Genomic DNA, 19938 nt, shown 5'->3' with positions numbered 1-19938 from the left:
GTGGAGGTAGATTGCAAAAAATACTTTTGAGGCAAAAATAATAATCTCCATAAAAATGCAGGAATAATATATAGGCTGTGCTCCTATATACTTGGCTGGGGTCTAAGTAATTGTCTTTCAGACTGAGCATTTTTTCTTTTTGTTTTTTTCTTTTTCTGAAATGAGCAGTGGGGAGGCAGAGAGACAGACTCCCACATGCACCCGGCCAGGATCCACCTGGAAAACCCACTAGGGGGCGATGTTCTGGCCATCCTGGCACTTGCTCCATTGCAACCGGAGCCATTCTAGCGCCTGAGGCAGAGACCATGGAGCCATCCTCAGTGCCCAGGCCAACTTGGCTCCAATGGAGCCTTGGCTGTGGGAAGGGAAGAGAGAGAGAGAGAGAAAGGAGAGGGGAAGGGTGGAGAAGCAGATGGGTGCTTCTCCTGTGTGCCCTGGCCAGGAATCGAACCCAGGACTTCCACACTCCAGGCCAACTCTCTACCACTGAGCCAACCGGCCAGGGCCATTTTTTTTCTTTAGGAAGAGGCAGTATGCATATTGCTTTTTCAGGAAAATGAGCCCCTCAAGAATTCATTGATGGCAATTTAACTCTAAGTTCGAGAGCATTATTATATGCGATTTGATATTACTCATACAGAAGACTTTTTTTTCCACACATGGGAGATTTTCTTCATTTTTATTTTATTGCTTTCTTAGTATAGAGAGTCTGTGTTGACTCAAATATTTTATTCTCCCTTCTTTTGTTTTTAGTTTGTATTATTTTGAAAGTGGCTCACTGCCAGTTGTTGACTCTGTTACTTAGTTAACTTTTTTTACTTTATATTTTATTTATTAATACAGAGAGAGGAAAGGAGAGAAAGAGAAAGAGAGAGAGAGAGAGAATGAGAGAGAAACATTGAGCCATTGTTCCACCCATTCATGCATTAATTGTTTCACTCTTGTATGTGCCCTGACCAGGATCAAACTTGCAACCTTGTCATGTCGGGACTATGCTCTAACCAACTGGGCTACTAAGCCAGGACTTAGTCAACATTTTTATTTATTATTATTTTAAAAAATATTTATCTATTGATTTCAGTGAGAAGGGAAGGGGGACTCATTAATGTATGCTCATTATGTCTTGTAAGTCTTACACCAGTGCAGGCGAAAAGTAGACCTGATGTTTTTTAATGTACAGTTTAACTTCCTAAATAAGTCTTTTCAGGAAAATAGCAGCTTTTGAAATGGATTGAAATAAATAGATATTTGCCTTAACTCCAAACTCTCTTCTCATCCTTGATTTTTTTCCTGCCCAGTTTCCCGCGCCAGATAGTTTAAGTCCAACGTTCATTGATTGTTTCCAAACTGAACGTTTTTTGAGAGCCCTGAGGAACTAGTGTCATTTAAGCTCCAGTGGAAATATGATCATAATGACCAATCACAGCTTTATGCAAGTACATGGTATATCTTGCTTTGCATTTTATCCAGAAAGACTCATCTTAGTTTGCTGACTGTGATAGGCTAAAAAAAAATATCCCCTCAAAGATGTCCTTATTCTAATCTCTGAAACTTGTGGATATGTCACCTTATATTTCAAAAAGAATTTTGAAGTTATTGTTAAGGATTTTAAAATGGGAAGATTATCCTTGATGATCTAGATTATCTAGATGGACCACATAGAACAACAAGGGACCTTATAAGAGGGAGACAAGAGGTTGGAGAGGAGGAGATATAACCAAAGCAAGAAGTTGGAGTGATGAGAGGAAGAGCCAGGAGCCAAGGGAAGCAGGCAGCCCCCAGAAGCTGAGTAAGACAAGGGACCCAGATCATTCACTAGAGCCTCCAGAAGGAGCCAGCCCTGCTGACACCTTGACTTTACCCAGGTGAGGCTGATCTTGAGCTCACCTCCAGAAGTGTAGGACAATACATTTGTGTTATGTAAAGCCACTATGTCTGTGATCATTTGCTAGAGCAGCACCTGGAAGCCAGCACACTTCCTTACTCCCCTCAGATTTCTGCTCCATTGTCATCTCACAGGTAGGACTCTCTCTGAATCGCCCTGTAAAACCACAGTGCTCTGCCAGCCAGCCTGCCGCCTCTGTTGTCCCTGGAGCGTCAGTTTACGCTTCAGTCTCTCCGCAGTGCAGGGCTTTATCTTGGAGGGCAGCTTCACAGTACAGTTTCCAGGAGTCCGTGGTGCCCATCATGGCCGCGTAGTGATCCCTCACAGTTCTCCCTGCGCCCGCAGCCATAAATTGCAACCTGCAGAGCCCACTTGCAGTAGAGATGGCTGCTTATAGCTGGCCCCACTGAGCTTTTCGCCGAGCTCCTCTCGGCACTACATGCCTCCTCCAGCTCTCAGCGGTCCCCTCAGCCTTCTCTCTTCTTTCTCCTCAAAAGCTGCTCATCTATGGGGATTTCTGCTTTGCATGTCCTGCAGCCACTGACTCATATTTTTAGATTTGTAAGGGAACTTTGTTACTTAATTTAAAAAATTATTTATTGATTCTAGAAGGCGGGAAAGGAGAGAGAGAGAGAGAGAGAGAGAGAGAGAGAAAGCACCACTTTGTTGTTCTACTTATTTATGCGTTCACTGGTTGATTTTGTATGTGTCTTGAGCAGGAACTGAACCCACAACTTCAACGTATTGGGATGATGCTCTAAATAACTGATCTACCTGGCCAGGAGTTTGTTACTTAATTTTGTTGTAGGTGTTGTCTGTGTGGGTTTTGGGTCTTGGCTTGTTGTTTATATGGGAGATTCAGGGAGATCCCAAACCTATGCCCCCCACGCCACCTCTTCAGAATCTTTTAGTATCATTTTAAATATTCACAAATATGGGAATGTATTTTTTTTTTAAAAAAATAAATAAGGTTTGGAGAACCACAGAAAAAACAAAAATACATTCCTTATGGGTTTTGAAACCAAAATTATTAACTGACACATATTAAATAAATGACTGGCCTGGTACAAACTTCTATGGAATATTTTCCTATGACAGCCCTCTCTTCTTTAAGAGGGAAGTCGAAGACATTTCACGCACTATATGTTACGCACTGTGCTGATAATGTACATTGGATCACATATCCCTCCTCATCTCATGAGAGTGTGTGAGCTCCACGTGACAGGTAAAGAGACTTGGGTGAGATCAGTGTGTTTGACAACTAACGCTGTCAGTTTGGAGCGTTAGTAACAGGGTGGGCATGTGGGTGACCAGGAGCTGTCTCATTGCCCATGGGGGAAATAGCAACAAGACTTTCTCATCCTAACTCCAGAGTTTGGGAGGAAAAGTCATTACCTGTCCTCAGTAAAAACTGGGTTGAGTGACAGGGGAAAGAGTGCGATGAAGTGAAGAAGAAGCCACTATACTGCAAACAGAAGATACGTTGTCAGTTTTTAGCAAGAGTCAGCAGCCTATTAGAAAGTTTATGGAACTATTATTCAATCTATTGATATTATTCAAAATCTGTTGAATATTACTCAGCATTCAATGATTCTTAAAATACATGAAATAAAAGGATACTCTGAGTAAGCAAGGAGTACTTTGAATGTTCCTATACACAAAACCTTCCTATACACATCACCAATTGATTTTAACTAGAAAATGCCTTTTAGGCATTGAGACTTAGCCACTCACATGAAATATAAATTTCCCCAATAAAATTGCTTTCAAAAGTTGTTATCTATAAAAAGAAAGGGCATTTCCATGGAAGAAAGTATTATTTGTGTTATAAGGTACTTTAGTAAAAAGTAGATTCAGTTGTGGAATTCCAGTAGACCAAAAACATAGCTAAAAAAAGAGAGAAGGATGATTGAAGGATGCCAACCATCCATTTTTTCTAATTTATCATTTTCCCAAGTGTGCCATTAAAAATGTTCTCTCTGAAACTCTGAATGCCATAGATTACCTAGACCTAATATTTTTTTAAATGACAAAAATATTTTGATTGTTTAAACTCACAAAAAGGGCTGACTCCAGTTTCCTATTCTCTCTTCTGTTTAAAATGTGTCAGAGAAACAGGACTTAATGTGCAGGTTCTCCCTGCTGTCCAAGAGGAGAGTGTTCCGGTGAAACCTTCTGTAAGCCAGGATGACATGAAGCGAAGAAGCAATTACCCAAGGACACATCTTGCTAACAGATGACCACAATAAATTGAGATAAAGCACAGATGCTCACAGACAGAGTTCAAAGCTGTGGACTTGAGGCTGAGATGCTGCTGCAGTTCCCAGGGAGGGGCTTGGTGAGGCCACTCTAGCTGCCCAGGGTACGGCTACCTCTGTGAATGCTCTCTGCAGAACAGAGGCCATTAAATACTAGTCTCTGCAGACCATTATTTTCATTTTTCACCGTTGTTTTTCATAAAATAGAAATCCTCTTCAGATTTCTTCCAGTTAGTGAAAACAAGTACTAATGTAGGTCTTTCATGAAAGCCAAGTGGCATATACTGCATATTATACAATGTTATGTACCGATTTCACCTCAATTAAAAAGTTTCTTCCTTAAAAGATATGCTGTATCACAAAGCAAACTCTCATAAATCAGGGAATATAGTTGTTTGCTTTTTTGCATATGGCCTTCTCCAACTGTAATTGAAAAATAAAAATGTATTTTAAAAAACACACAAAAATTTGACTATCAAACACCCAGCTATGTAGATATTTTAAAAAATTTCTTTTTTCATCTTTTCCTTCCTTCTTTTTTCCTTCCCTTCTTCTTTCTTTTTTTTTCAAAATACAACCCAGTATGGACTCACTTTGGTAGGAAATTACATTTGACACTAATAGGTACAGTGTGAATCCTTCTTTCATTGGCATGGTGAATACCAAAACTTCAGAGCTCTTCTTGGTCCAGTTTCCAACCATTCTTATCAAGAAATCTAAGCTACAACAATGTGGTCAGATAACTGGCTGTGACAAATGTTTGTTCCGGATTCACTGACATGTTCCCAGGACTGACGCATGTGTTTGGATGGCTCCAGCCTGGCTTCCCTTTCCGGTTCTTTCACAAGATGTGCATTTGATCACCAGAGGGTTGGACAGGACCTATTGCCAGGTTACACTTTGCTTGTTAGCTTGGCAGATTGACCAGTTCAGAGTTTTCATGGGAGGCGCACAAATGTATGTAGTGTTTTGTATAGTTGTCACTTGAGTGGCCACTTTAGCAGTTCTTGTGTTTACTATCCCCACCTTTTCAACCAACATCTCCCCAGCACAAATGCACACACGCCCAGAGACTTGCACCATCTTGCTGATTTTTAGGGGTCACAACTGTGCTGCTCTTTCTGAGGTTTCTCATAGTCCTTGCCCATTAGCCAAAGTCTTAAACATATTTTTTCCTTTGTCCTCACATTGTGTTATGCCATATATTAGACTTCTAATTACTATTTTAGGAACTGGTAGATACACACACACAGATATATGTGCATACACACACAGAGAGAGGCTGAACAAAACTTGTATTTGTTGGACAGAATTTCATTATTATTGTACTAAAAGGCACTAGCCAGGACTTTAAAACTCTTTTATTCCTGCATATTTTACATTTCCATATAACCTCCTCAAGATCAACTGGTTCTGTTCGCTTTTGCTTTATTTCTTATTTTTATTTACAAAAGGCTTTCAAGATTGCAATAAGGAGGAAAAAAGAACCTGTTAGTTTAAAGGCCAGGAAAGAATTTTTCTTCCATGGAACAAATGCGTTTCTTGAGATGAGTGTTGGGATGGGCCGTTTGTTTGTGGAATGCCTCCAGTATGAGCACAGGCTGGGCTGGCAGTGAGGCAGGCAGCACAGAAACCCTGGTTTCTCTACACAGACCGTGAATAAGAGAGAAGCTGAAAGCAGGAAAGGCAAGACGATCAACTAACAACTTTCCAATAGTGGACATTTGGTAGGGGAGGAGGCTGTCCGCATAGAAGTCTCCAGTGTCAGAAATGGCTGAGGATACAGTGTGTCCGTAAAGTCATGGTGCACTTTTGACTGGTCACAGGAAAGTAACAAAAGACAATAGAAATGTGAAGTCTGCACCAAATAAAAGGAAAACCCTCCCAGTGTCTGTAGGATGATGTGGCAGTATGTGCGCATGCGCAGATGATGACGTAACACCGTGTATACAGTGGAGCAGCCCACGGCCACGCCAGTCGAGATGTGGATGGTACAGAGGAAAGTTCAGTGTGTTCTGTAGCTTGCTAAATTCGAATCCGTGACCAAAGTGCAACGTGAATATCGGCATGTTTATAACGAAGCACCACCACATAGGAATAACATTACTTGGTGGGATAAGCAGTTGAAGGAAACTGGCAGTTTGGTGGAGAAACCCCGTTCTGGTAGGCCATCAGTCAATGAATGATGAGTATGTAGAGGCTATATGGGATAGCTACCTAAGGAGCCCTAAAAAATCTGTGCGTGAGCCCACATTGAACTGCACTGAATAGGTATGAAACTGGGAGAGTTTTCCTTTTATTTGGTGCAGATTTCACATTTCTATCATCTTTTGTTGCTTTCCTGTGACTATTCAAAAGTGCACCATGACATTATGGCCACACTGTATATCTAATTTTTAATTGCAAGTTGTTCACATACTGCTTTGATCCGTGGACTCCTCTTCCAACTCCCATTGCATCTCAATTTCACGCTAATCTGCCAGACATGTGTACGTCTGTCAGCTGTGAGTGGTTGCTATTTGGGTGACTGGAAGAGGACTGGGGCAAGGTCCATTGGGGTGAAGAGGTGAGGAAAATCAAGAGAATAAGCCAGAAACAAAGGTGGAATCATGATATTAAATTGAGCAGAAATAAAATTTCAGTGCCAATAGTAGCTGGCAGAAATAGAGGCACTTCCTCTTCTCCCTTCAAACCTTTAGCATCTGAGTTAAGAGGTTTGGTGGCTTTACCGAAAAATGAAGGGATAAGGTGAAGTCAGTACCATGGACTGCTTCCCAGGGGCTGACAATTGCAGTACAATGCAATCTGTATGAGGAAGGAGCTGTGAGTATATTAATACAACAGTGTAAGTTTTAAATTGTGCACTTACGTTTATTGAGAACCAAAGGAGATAAAAAGGCATACAAGGGAAAGATAAAAGAGAGAAAAGAAAGAAATGCTAAGTGTTGAGAGGGTGCGGAGAAAAGGGAGCTCTCGTGCAGTGTTGGTGGAAATGAAAATTCTACTCTGGAAGGTAGTATGGAGGCACCTCAGAAAACTCACAATTGAACAACCATGTGATCCAGCAATTCTACTTTTGGGTTTTTATCCAAAGAAAATAATGACACTAAAATAAAGATATATGCAGTGTACCCCCAGGTTAATTGCAGTGTTACTTAGAATAGTCAAGATATGGAAACTAGTGTCTGTTGATGGATGAGAGAATAAGAAAGATATGGTATATATACATTTTATATTTTAATATATATATATTCCACAATATACATCTATATCTATATCTATCTATAGGGATATGATAGAATGTTATTTAGTCATAATAAAGAATAAACACTTGCCATTTTCAACAACATAGATGGACCTTAAAGGGCATTATGCTAAGTGAAATAAATCAGAGAAAGTCAAATATCATATGATCCCTCTTGTTTTGTGGAATCTAAAAATAAGAAATAAAGCCAAGCTTATAGATATAGAGAACAGATTGGTGGTTGCTAGAGTCAGAGGTGGGAGATGGGAGAAATGGAGAAACTTTTGGTTTGTTTGTTTGTTCTTAGTTAAATAAATCAAATTTGAAAAAATAAGAGGAAGAGGAAAAAAAGAGGGAGAAAAAAGGCATGTCAGAGTTTTCCTCAAGAGATCAAGCAACCTTTCTACCAGAACTGTTCTCATCTCTTACTTCTTTCTCTTCTTTTTTTCCCTTATTCTCTGCCTCCATCCTGTGTCCCCGTTCTTATTTTCTTTCTTGCAAGGAAAGAGAATGGCTGATGGTAGGAGTGCTATGTAAGGATTTGGAGGGAAAGAAGCTGTCAGTCAGTAATGCCTGCGTTCTCTTTGGTTTTACTTGTATGATGCAGAGAACTAACTGCGCATGAGTGCTGTGTGAGTTTTTGCATATTCAGTGGATGAAGTGTATTTGCATAACTGTGGAGGTGGAGGCTGAGTATGGGCTCCTTACTGAAGAGCAGGTCAGGACACAGTGGAGAAAGGGATAAGAAGGATGGAGGGAGGAAAAGGCTGAGTAAGGTTCCCAGGGATACAGCATTGGTTTTCAGGGAAAAGCAGTACTGGACCAAGATAAAGAGCACTGGTTGGCTTGACCAGGCAGTGGCCCAGTTGATAGAGCATCGGGCTGAGATGCAGAGGACCCAGGTTTGAGACCCCCAAGATCGCCAGCTTGAGCGCGCGCTCTTCGGGTTTGAGCAAGGCTCACTAGCTTGAGCCCAAGGTCGCTGGCTCCAGCAAGGGGTCACTCGGTCTGCTGTGACCCCCCGGGTCAAGGCACATATGAGAAAGCAATCAATGAGCAACTAAGGAATTGCAACAAAGAATTGAAGTTTCAAAAAAAAAAAGAAAAAAAAAAAGAAAAGAAAAAGAGCAGTGGTTGATGGTAACTGAGAGTGTGTCTGGACTTTCTTGGGGACATTATCACTGCCCGTCAAACCATCTGACTGTCATTTAATGCTCCTGTAGGTTTCCTTCCTAGTATTTATTGAAATTGCAATGAATTTATTTGTTGCTTCTTTGCTACTAGATTATAACCTAGACTGTAAACTCCGTGCAGGCAGGGATTATAAAGTGCTTATACAGTATTAGGCATATAATATTATTATTATCATCATCATTATTATTAACCACTAAGTATTCCCACTTAGTATAATGCCTGGCACATGATAAATATTCATTAGATATTTGCTGGAGAAAGGAATAAATGGACAGATACACAGGAGAAAAGCATAGATTAAAGAGATCTATGAATTGGGGTAGTTCTTCCAAAGTGGATGTTTTTATCTAACAGCTAAATACAATCAAGTATATGACTGCATATCATGTATATGCCTTCAATGGATGGTTGGGTAGAAAGAGAATTTGGTCAGCAAAATTAATTCTAATATTTACAAACATAAACAGATTTGAAAATCAATCCAATTTTAGCAAAATTGTACATATTTTTATTTTGCAATTTATTTTTTATTAAGTGAGAGGTGGGGAGGCTGAGAGACTCCTGCATGCGCCCCAACTGGAATCCACCTGGCAAGCCCACTAGGGCATGATGCTCTGCTCATCTGGGACTACTGCTCCATTGCTCGGCAACCGAGCTATTTTAGCACCTTAGGCTAGGCCATGGAGCTATTCTATGCCCAGGGCCAACTTGATCGAAACATTCAAGCCATGTATGTGGGAGAGGAAGAGAGAGAGAAAGAAAATGTAGAGGTGTAGAGAAGCAGATGGTCGCTTCTCCTGTGTGCCCTGATTGGAAATTGAACCCAGAATTTCCACACATGGGGCCAATGCTCCACCACTGAGCCAACTGGCCTGGGCCTTATTTTGCAATTTATTTATAGTTCTTTGTGATACCTGCTATAGTAGATACAGCCATCTTATAGAAATTGTTTTGGTGAGTTCTGGTCCTGAATTTTACATTAAGATTTTTATCTGACTCATAACTGAATTAACTAGATTTGATTTCTCAATTTATTACTTTTTTTTAATAGAGAAAATATGTGAATTTGTTTATGTTAGAGACAAAGATTCTACCCTCCCCTACGTTCGGTAATACCTTTTATTGTATTTGCAACTACCCTCTGGGAAGTTCGTTTAATAAGCATTTTCCCAGCACAAAGTGTGAAGTACAGTGCCTTTACCAACTTAGTCTAGTGAATGTTGACATAAATCATATTGTAGATATGCTGTCAGTAGTGATGAAGGGTGTATCCTTTTTAGAGATTATAAGATTTCCCCCTTCCTAACAGCACAAGGAGTGGAAATCCAAGTTGAGACTTGCCTGTGGCTAATACTGTAATGACTCAATACATGATTGAAATCAAGGCACATGATTCTTTTATTGCTTGAATTTTTGAAATGAAAATACCATACCAATTATGGCATTTCAGTTGTACATATGAGCCATGTTTACATTTATAACATAATTATCCTTCACTGCTTCTGAATATTTTCTCCAGAGTTTACACATTTTTCAAAAGAAATCACAATATAAAAAATTAAAAATTTTAATTACTGTACTCTAGGTGTTTTGAAATTGCTCACTTAAGAATGATTTTAGTTTGTTTGGGTTTAATATAACCTCAACCATCTGTTACACAAGAGTCCTTTCAGGCATTCCAGGGTGATTAATAAAACTTTACATTACAGGAGGTTAAGTACTCTCCAAAGTTCTTCCATGTCACAATTTAGGCTTTGTTGATAAAATAATTTCCGACAAGACTGAACACATCTTATGATGCCAAGTATTCCACTGATTACCTGACTGCTGTGTGCTATGAATCGTTACTGAAAGTGAAGGCGCTCACTGGCACTTTGGGTAGAGTTTGAGATGTCAGTTTATTCTGTCCTGTGATTCAGTCGAATTTTATTCAAACCTACAGAAAAGAATATTAAATAATACAGCAAATGCAGGTGGACAATTTAAACTTAGCAGATATTATTTTGCCATGTTTCCTTGATCTTACACTTTATTTTTATTTGAAACTAAACATGAAAGAAGCCAACAAAGGCTCATCATCCCCATAACTCTCTCCTCTCCTGCCTCTCCTGTGGTCACCACTCTTCCGGAGTCAGTTATATTGTCACGTGTATTTTTGTTCTTTTGCTACATAGAGGATAAATTCATAAACGATGCAAAATTGTGTTATGTACTTTTCCTTTACGTAAATGGCATCACACTGTGTGCATTCTGCTGCAACTTGCTTTTTTCCACTGAAGCTTGTATTTTTATGATGCTGATACATGCAAATTTAGTTCATACATTTTACCAATTGTATTGCATTTTATAGGAATAAAACTGCAGTTTATTCATTTCCCTCTGGGGAATAGTGAGGACGTTTACACATTTTTGCTGTTATGAACATTAGTCCGGTGAAAGATCCTTGGAAGTACTTGTCTCCTTTAAGCACTTGCGTGGGAATTGCTTTAAGGTAGACTGCAGAAAGTGAAAGTTAAAACTCATAGGCCAGGTGCAACTTCAACTTTTCTAGATATTTCTAAATTGTTCTGTATAGATTTTCACTCTTAGATCAATATTTAGGTGTCTTTTCCCCATATCCTCACCAACCTGTGCATGTTATCCATCTTAAATGTTTGTCAGCTTTAAAGTGGTGAAACATTAACTTTTCTTTTATCTCCCTGTGTGAAAGAGCTGGTTAAGATTTGTTACTCTAAGACCAGAAGATACTAATAGTTCTTTTTATTTCCTTTAAGATCTCAGTCATAAGGAATTACATTTATTGTACTCTTAGGTTCTTGATGCAAAATCATTATTAGTCCATAAGTGCCCATTTTTAAATTTACCTGTTTATAAATAATGTACTGGACAGTCATGAACTCTCAAACCTCCCTTTGCATTCTATAACTCTGAATTTTAGTGTTATCATTTCCTTGCCTCTTAGAAACTTAGTGTGTGTGTTATTGTTTCTGCTTGTTTTTGAACTTCATGAAGACAGTATCATATTGCAGAGCTTTTGAATCTATTTTACTTAACATTATGTGAGATTAAACTTGGTGTAAGCAGCTGTAGTTTCTTCATTTTCATACTCAATTCTGTGAATAAAACACTAACATTTGCCATTAGAAAGGAATTTGTTTTTTTTTGTTTTTTTGTTTGTTTTTTTTTTACAATTTTTGCTTTCTGTTTGTTCTTGCGGACATCTCACAGTGTGCATGGGTAAGCCTTTCTCTTAGTGCATTGCTAAGAGTAGAATCATGGATTGTAGGGTTTGCAAATTTCCAACTGCAGTGATCTTTGAAAGCCACCTTTTAAAGAGTCACCTGTAAAAGCCCCTGGAGCTGTGTCTGTTACAATTTTATAGCTCTTCCATTTCTTTCAGTGTCATTCAGGTATTCTCTGTCTTCACAGGTTAGTCTCAGTAGGTTAACTTTCTCTAAGGCTTTGTCTGCTTCACCTAGGTTTTCAATTAAATTTGAATCGAGTTGTTGATAATACTCACTTCTTATCTTTTTAATTCCAGTTGCATCATTAGTATTACGTCTCCTTTATCATTTATAATATTATTTGTGCATTCTCTCTTTTTACCCATTAGTATTAGCAGAGGTGTGCTTTTATTTTGTTATCCTTCAAAGAAAAATCTGACTTAGAGTTTATTGAACATCTTTATTTCGTCTTTGTCTTCTGTTTCATTCTTTTAATTATCCCTTTTTCTTTACTTTCTTTGAGTTTATTGTTTATTTCTAATTTCTTATATTGAACATTTCCTTTTTTATTTTATTTTTCAATTACAGTTTACATCCAATGTTATTTTGTATTATTATCAGGTGTACAGCATGGTGGTTAGACAGTCATACACTTTACAAAGTGCCCCCCCCCCCCATAATCCCAGCTGGCACTGCACACAGTTATTAGAATATGATTGACTATATTCCCCATGTTGTACTTTCCATCCCCATGACTATTTTGTCACTACCAATCTGTACTTCTTAGTTCCTTCATCATTTTCACCCAGCCCCCTAGTTCCCCTCCTCTGGCAACTATCAGTCTGTTCTTTGTATCTATCAATCTGTTTATGTTTTTGTTGTTGTTGTTTGTTCGTATTGTTCTCTATATCCAACATATAAATGAAATCATATGGTATTTGTTACTCTCTGACTGACTTAGCATTATGCCTTCTAAGTCCATCCATGCTGTCACAAGAGGTAAAATGTCATTCTTTTTTATGGCCCAGTAGTATTCCATTGTGTATACATACGTACCACAGCTTTTTTTATCCACTTCAAACATTTACTCTTTCATTTTCATTCTAATGTGCCCATTCAAGTCTGTGCACTCCCCTCTAAGTGAGGAGGCCTTAACAGTTCTCCATCAATTGAGATACAGTATTTTCATATTTATTTATCTGTAGGAATTTTTACAATTTCTTCTTATTTTTTGACCAATGAGTTTTTAATGGGGATTTTAATTCTTCCCTTTCCAAATTCCAAGTTAATTGCATTGTGGTCAGAGAACATGATTTGGATATCTTTTCTCTGAATAGTTGTAGTGTTTGTTTTATGGCCTAGTGTGTGGTCAACTGTGCTAACTATTTCATATCTCTTTAAGAAGCATATTTTTTTTTCAACTCTGTTTTGGATGAGACTGTGTTAGCCTGGGGTGTCTGGATGAGAAGCTTTGTTCATGTCTAGGCGTAACATAAGGTATTTGTAATCAAACCATGGACTGTGCACCTCTGAGATTGATAGGTAAACTTGGCACAGATGAGGTGATCCTAGCACTTACCCAGATTGGCTTCCATGCAGAATTGCTCCAGAATCGTGCATAGATCTGGAGCTAACAGAAAGCTAAGGGAACTCAATCCTAGTTCACGTGTTATGGCCTGCACTTGGTGAATTTGAACCTTCATCTGTGCTGAAGACTATGACTGAGGTCTCTGAGGTATAACTTGAATGCACTTTCTTCCTTCCCTGTGCTTTAGAAGGAAATCTCATTTGGTTTTCCCAAGTGGTCAAACTTTCAGTCAAACTTATTATTGCCATTTGTCAGCGAAGTGTTTGTATGCCATGTTTTCTGCCAATCATTTATTTATTTATTTATTTATTTTGCTTTGAATAGTCTGATTAAATCCTTTCTGTCTTAAATTATTTTTCTTTTCTTATAGATTTGCTTATATCTCTTTATATATTCAGGACTTTAAGTCTTTCTCTTATGGGAAATGTGAATATTATCTTTCAGACATGGCCTATTTCTATGGTTATGGTGATTTTAATGGGCCGAAGAATTTCAACTTAATGTGGTAAGTGTGTAAATACTTCTCTTAAATTTTTGTTATTTTTATTATCCTACAAATGTTATTGAGGGAATACTGTGTGCTAGGTGCTAGGTCCTGGGGTAGAGGAATGAGCATAATAAACAAAGTACCTACTCCTGTCTCAGCAGTGGTGATATCGTTGTGATGAAAAATAAACAGTGTAATAATGTAAAGAGGGGACTAGTATTTTATATCTGGTAGTAAAAGGAGGCCATTATGACTAGTTGTCATGGCAGAGAACTTACTAGGTGAATAACTAAGCCATTTCTCTTTCACTATTCACTAAAAATATCTTTTTTTTAATTTTTGAGAGTTAGAGAAAGAGAAACATTGATTTATTGTTCCACCTATCCATACATTCATTGGTTAATTCTTATATGTGCCCTGATTGGGAATCAAACCCACAATCTTAGCATATTGGGACAGTACTCTAAACTACTGAACTAATGAGCCAGGGCTCTCTTTCACTATTCTTGGTAGCAGCTTGCTTTAGGCAGAAATTGTGTGTTCTTTGAATGTTTGTGGATCTCTCGTGGATAACCTGTGTGTTTTTGTTCAGTTCTTATATATGATTTGTTTTAACTGCTGATTCATTTCTGTTAAAGAATTGAGTATTTCTTTTCTCCTTATGTTATTTGATGATAAAGATTGTTTCTAGAAAACTGTCCACTTAATTTGATTTTTCAGATGAATTGGCTTGAGTCTGCACCACTTATTAGTCTATAAACTTGTATTCTCTTAGTAGTTAATGACTCCTGTTTCTCTTTTACAAAGACCTACTTCTGCCTTTTCTCTTTTTTCCCTTGGTACATCCTATCAAAAGTATGATTAATTTGTTAGATTTTCATAGAATCATATGTTGCTTTTGCTATTATCATGTTTATTTTGTATTATCATATTTATATCAATTTATATTTTTATCATATGCTCTTTTCTCTGCATTCTTTGGAGCTTTCTTTATTGTTCTTTGTGATCATTTTTGTTGTTGTTAAAATAGTTATTTATTCACTATAGTTAAATATCAAATAGCTTTTAAAAAAGCATATAGTAAAAAGTTTTCTCCTACTGTTACCCTATCTGCTCAATTTCCACGTGAAGATTTTATGCAATCATTTATACACACCCACACAATTATTGTCCTTCCTTTGTTACTTAATATGACATATGTTATATCATATTGTATTTTAGAAATCTTTGTAAGCATTAAGATATTTGAAGGTTTTTAAAAGTGGCTGATTGATATTTCACTTTATAATTGGGTGTTTATTTAACCATTCTGGTTTTGATGGGCATTGATGTTATTTTGAAACTTTGTCTCTACAAACTATGATGCAATGTTCATATTTGGCTGCATTTGGTTTCTCTCGCTTTACACGTTTTTCCTGAACCATTTGAAAATAAATTGTCTACCTCATGACATATATGCTTCATATACATCTCTGAAGAATAATGATAGTCTCCTATGCATTATACCTAAGAAATTAATAGAAATTATTTCATATATCATCCAAACTATAATTTGAGATGAACTAGGATAAAACACAGTTGGAACAGGACATACTGCCTTGTGCTAACTCTTTGGCTTCCATATCTTTAAGTAATACATATATCCTGTTATTTTATAGTTATAGTTTTATATGGTATATATGAATTTTTTACTGTGGGAGGTGATTATTTGACTCTTTTGCCTGGTCCCCAGTCCATCCCTCTCACTCTCCCCATAGAGCTTTAGAATAGTATTGTTTATCTTTCTGGGAGTTAATAACTATCAACTATATATGCAGTACTGAATACTCTGTAACAGATAATGGATTATGCATTTTGAAATGCAGAAATAAAAATTTAGTCCAAGGTCAGAGAGCTCACAGAGTCTAATCAGGGACAGAGAAAATACAAATGAATTCTGTAAAGTAATGATTATTGTGATAAATGTTAGTATAGGAGCGGAGAGATTGAAATGTAGAAATTATAGGAATAGAATTGCAGGCAGAGGGAACAGCAAGCTCAAATGCACTAAAACCGGGGCTTATCTATTTTTAGGAATAACAAGCACTGAATGAGCAGGAAAAGTGAAAATTAAGAGAGAAAATCAATTGTTAGTTCCTGCATGTTCTTTTAAGCCAGGGTAAGCAAATTTTTTTCTGTGAAGAACCCCATGATAACCATTTTCCACATTGTGAACCATTCAGTCTCTGTTGTAGTTCTTTACGTCTTTTGTTGTATTGTGAAAGCAGCCAAAGAATATAGAAATGGGTGGGGTTTTAATAAAACTTTATTTACACAAACATTTCATAAGTCATTGCAATGACTCTGATTGTCTTACCCTGTTTGCAATGAAGATATTACTAGAACAAGGGTTGGCAAGTTCTCCAGGAGCTGAAAATTTTTTTTACATTTTTAAAGGGTTATAATACACACACACACACACACACACACACACACACACACACACACACACACACACACAACATTGGACAGAGACCATGAGTCCATGTGTGGCCACAAAGCTTCAAATATTTATTACCTGGCCTTTTACATAAAATGTTTACCAACTCCTGTACTAGATTCACAAAATCGAGTTGAATATTTTTTCTTCTTTTTTTTTCATCCTATTAAATAATGTCTCTAAGAAAGCGATTATTTCACAAAAATTAGGTAGGTTTTAACCTATAAACAAATGATGCCATGTTTTGTTTGACTTTTTTTTTTTGAGACAGGTAGATCCTTGCTTACCACTTTAAATGGTTATTTCATTTTTTAACTTTTCAATTTAGTCAATTTTTCTATTTCTTTTAGTGCCATTTCAGAATTTGTTTTCCAGAAATATGCCACTTACTCTCGGTTCTCCAGTCACTGGCACACAGCTGCTCATCACATTCCTTTGTTCTTTAAACCTCCAGCTCGTTAAGATTTTCTCTTCTTCATTTTACATTTAATTAATTTTCTAATTTTTTCTTGTTCAATTTTGTCAAACTTTTATATATATTATTAGTCTTTAAAATAATTAAAATTTGCTGTTTGAAATATTTTCTATTGCCTTTTGTTCTTATTTTCCTCACTTTTAGAATTATCTTTTTTTAATGTAATCTTTTTCTCCCAAATTTCATATTTGACTATTTAGCTTATTTACTCTGAATGCTTCTTATATTATGATTAATGTAACTTATAGCTTTAAATTTTTTAAAATAATTTTTTACTGTCACAGAAATTAGAGCATATATTTTTAGTATTCAATTTTAAGTATTTTGTGTCTATTTTTTTCACATTTCTTTTTTTTATATATAATTTTATTTTTTTAATGGGGCGACATCAATAAATTAGTATACATATATTCAAAGATAAAAAGTCCAGGATATCTTGTCGTTCAATTATGTTGCATACCCATCACCCAAAGTCAGATTGTCCTCTGTCACCTTCTATCTAGTTTTCTTTGTGCCCCTCCCCCTCCCCCTTTCCCTCTCCTTCCCCCCCCCCCCCCCCCCGGTAACCACCACACTCTTATCAATGTCTCTTAGTTTCACTTTTATGTCCCACCTACGTATGGAATAATGCAGTTCCTGTTTTTTTCTGATTTACTTATTTCGCTTCCTATCATGTTATCAAGATCCCACCATTTTGCTATAAATGATCCGATGTCATCATTTCTTATGGCTGAGTAGTATTCCATAGTGTATATGTGCCACATCTTCTTTATCCAGTCATCTATTGACGGGCTTTTTGGTTGTTTCCATGTCCTAGCCACAGTGAACAATGCTGCAATAAACATGGGGCTGCATGTGTCTTTACGTATCAATGTTTCTGAGTTTTGGGGGTATATACCCAGTAGAGGGGTTGCTGGGTCATAAGGTAGATCTATTTTCAGTTTTTTGAGGAACCACCATACTTTCTTCCATAATGGTTGTACTACTTTACATTCCCACCAACAGTGAATGAGGGTTCCTTTTTCTCCACAGCCTCTCCAACATTTGCTATTACCTGTCTTGCTAATAATAGCTATTCGAACAGGTGTGAGGTGGTATCTCATTGCAGTTTTGATTTGCATTTCTCTAATAGCTAAAGAAGATGAGCATCTTTTCATATATCTGTTGGCCATTTGGATTTCTTCCTGGGAGAAGTGTCTGTTCATATCCTCTTCCCATTTTTTCATTGGATTGTTTGTTTGTTTGTTGTTGAGTTTTATGAGTTCTTTGTATATTTTGGATATTAGGCCTTTATCTGAGCTGTTGTTTGAAAATATCATTTCCCATTTAGTTGGCTTTCTGTTTATTTTGTTATCAGTTTCTCTTGCTGAGCAAAAACTTCTTAGTCTGATGTAGTCCCATTCATTAATTTTTGCCTTCACTTCTCTTGCCTTTGGAGTCAAATTCATAAAATGCTCTTTAAAACCCAGGTCCATGAGTTGAGTACCTATGTCTTTTTCTATGTACTTAATTGTTTCAGGTCTTATGTTTAGATCTTTGATCCATTTTAGAGTTAATTTTAGTATAGGGGGACAAACTGTAGTCCAGTTTCATTCTTTTGCATGTGGCTTTCCAGTTTTCCCAGCACCATTTATTGAAGAGGCTTTCTTTTCTCCATTGTGTGTTGTTGGCCCCTTTATCAAAAATTATTTGACTATATATATGTGGTTTTATTTCTGGATTTTCTATTCTGTTCTATTGGTCTGAGTGTCTATTTTTCTGCCAATACCAAGCTGTTTTGATTGTCGTGGCCCTATAATATAGTTGGAAGTCAGGTATTGTAATGCCCCCAGCTTCATTCTTTTTCTTTAGGATTGCTTTGACTATTCGGGGTTTTTTATAGTTCTATATAAATCTGATGATTTTTTGCTCTATTTCTTTAAAAAAAGTCATTGGAAGTTTGATGGGAATTGCATTAAATTTGTATATTGCTTTGGGTAATATAGCCATCTTGATTATATTCATTCTTCCTAACCAAGAACAAGGTATATTCTTCCATCTCATTATATCTTTTTCGATTTCCCTTAACAATGGTTTATAGTTTTCATTATATAAGTCCTTTACATTCTTTGTTATGTTTATTCCTAAGTATTTTATTTTTTTTGTTGCAATCGTGAAAGGGATTATTCTTTTGAGTTCGTTCTCAATTGTTTCATTGTTGGCATATAGAAAGGCTATTGACTTCTGTCACATTCCTTTTTTAATCAAAAGATAAGTTGATAGTATATCTTTAAATATTTAGACATATAAAATTTAGTTTTTAGCTCTAAAATGTTATTAATTCCTAATTTTTATAGCATTATGGTAAGAGTGTGTCATATGTTAATTCTAAAAACTTCTTGGGGTTTCTCTTGTATCTTAGACATGGCTTTTTTATTAATGCTTTATATTTGCTTTAAATTAATCTGAGTTTTTTTAATTTGATGGATAAAAAGTTCTCTATAGAACTACTGTCCTAAGTTTATTAATCATACTCTTCAAATTTTCAATAGTTTTGCTTTTCTGTCTGCTTGATCTATCTGTTTTTGAGAGGATATTATACATTTTCAACTAAAATGCTTGTTTTTTAAAATAATTGAATTTTACATAAATGCAAAAAAGTACAAAAATGTGTGTACAGCCCATTGGATTATCATAAAGTTAAAACACTCAGGTAATTACTATCCCAGTTGTAAAATAATACATTACCAGGTCCCTAGAATTGACTTTGTGCCCCTGTCCATCATAAAAATCCATTCATCCTTAAAGATACAGATCAGAGTACTCACACTGTAAAGTTGTTTTTAAACATGATGTAAATTAAATCATTCAGTATGTATATTCTTTGCACCTGTCTTCTAACGTTATGTGGGTCATCTATATCATTATACACAGTTATTGTTCATTCTTTTTTGTTTTGTAGTACTTTATTGAATAAATGTATTCATTCTACTATTTATGAACATTTGCATTACTTTCAGTATTGGCTTTTATAAATAAAGCTCAATATGAATATTCTCATCTGTGTCTTTTGGTGTGTGGATGTCCTACATTTTTATTGGGTGTATTCCTAGGAGTGGGATGTA

The sequence above is a fragment of the Saccopteryx leptura genome, chromosome 1 (assembly GCF_036850995.1).
Source record: "Saccopteryx leptura isolate mSacLep1 chromosome 1, mSacLep1_pri_phased_curated, whole genome shotgun sequence".
Classification (NCBI taxonomy): Eukaryota; Metazoa; Chordata; class Mammalia; order Chiroptera; family Emballonuridae; genus Saccopteryx; species Saccopteryx leptura.
The sequence above is the reverse complement of the archived record's forward strand: the minus strand, read 5'-3'. Positions refer to the sequence as shown.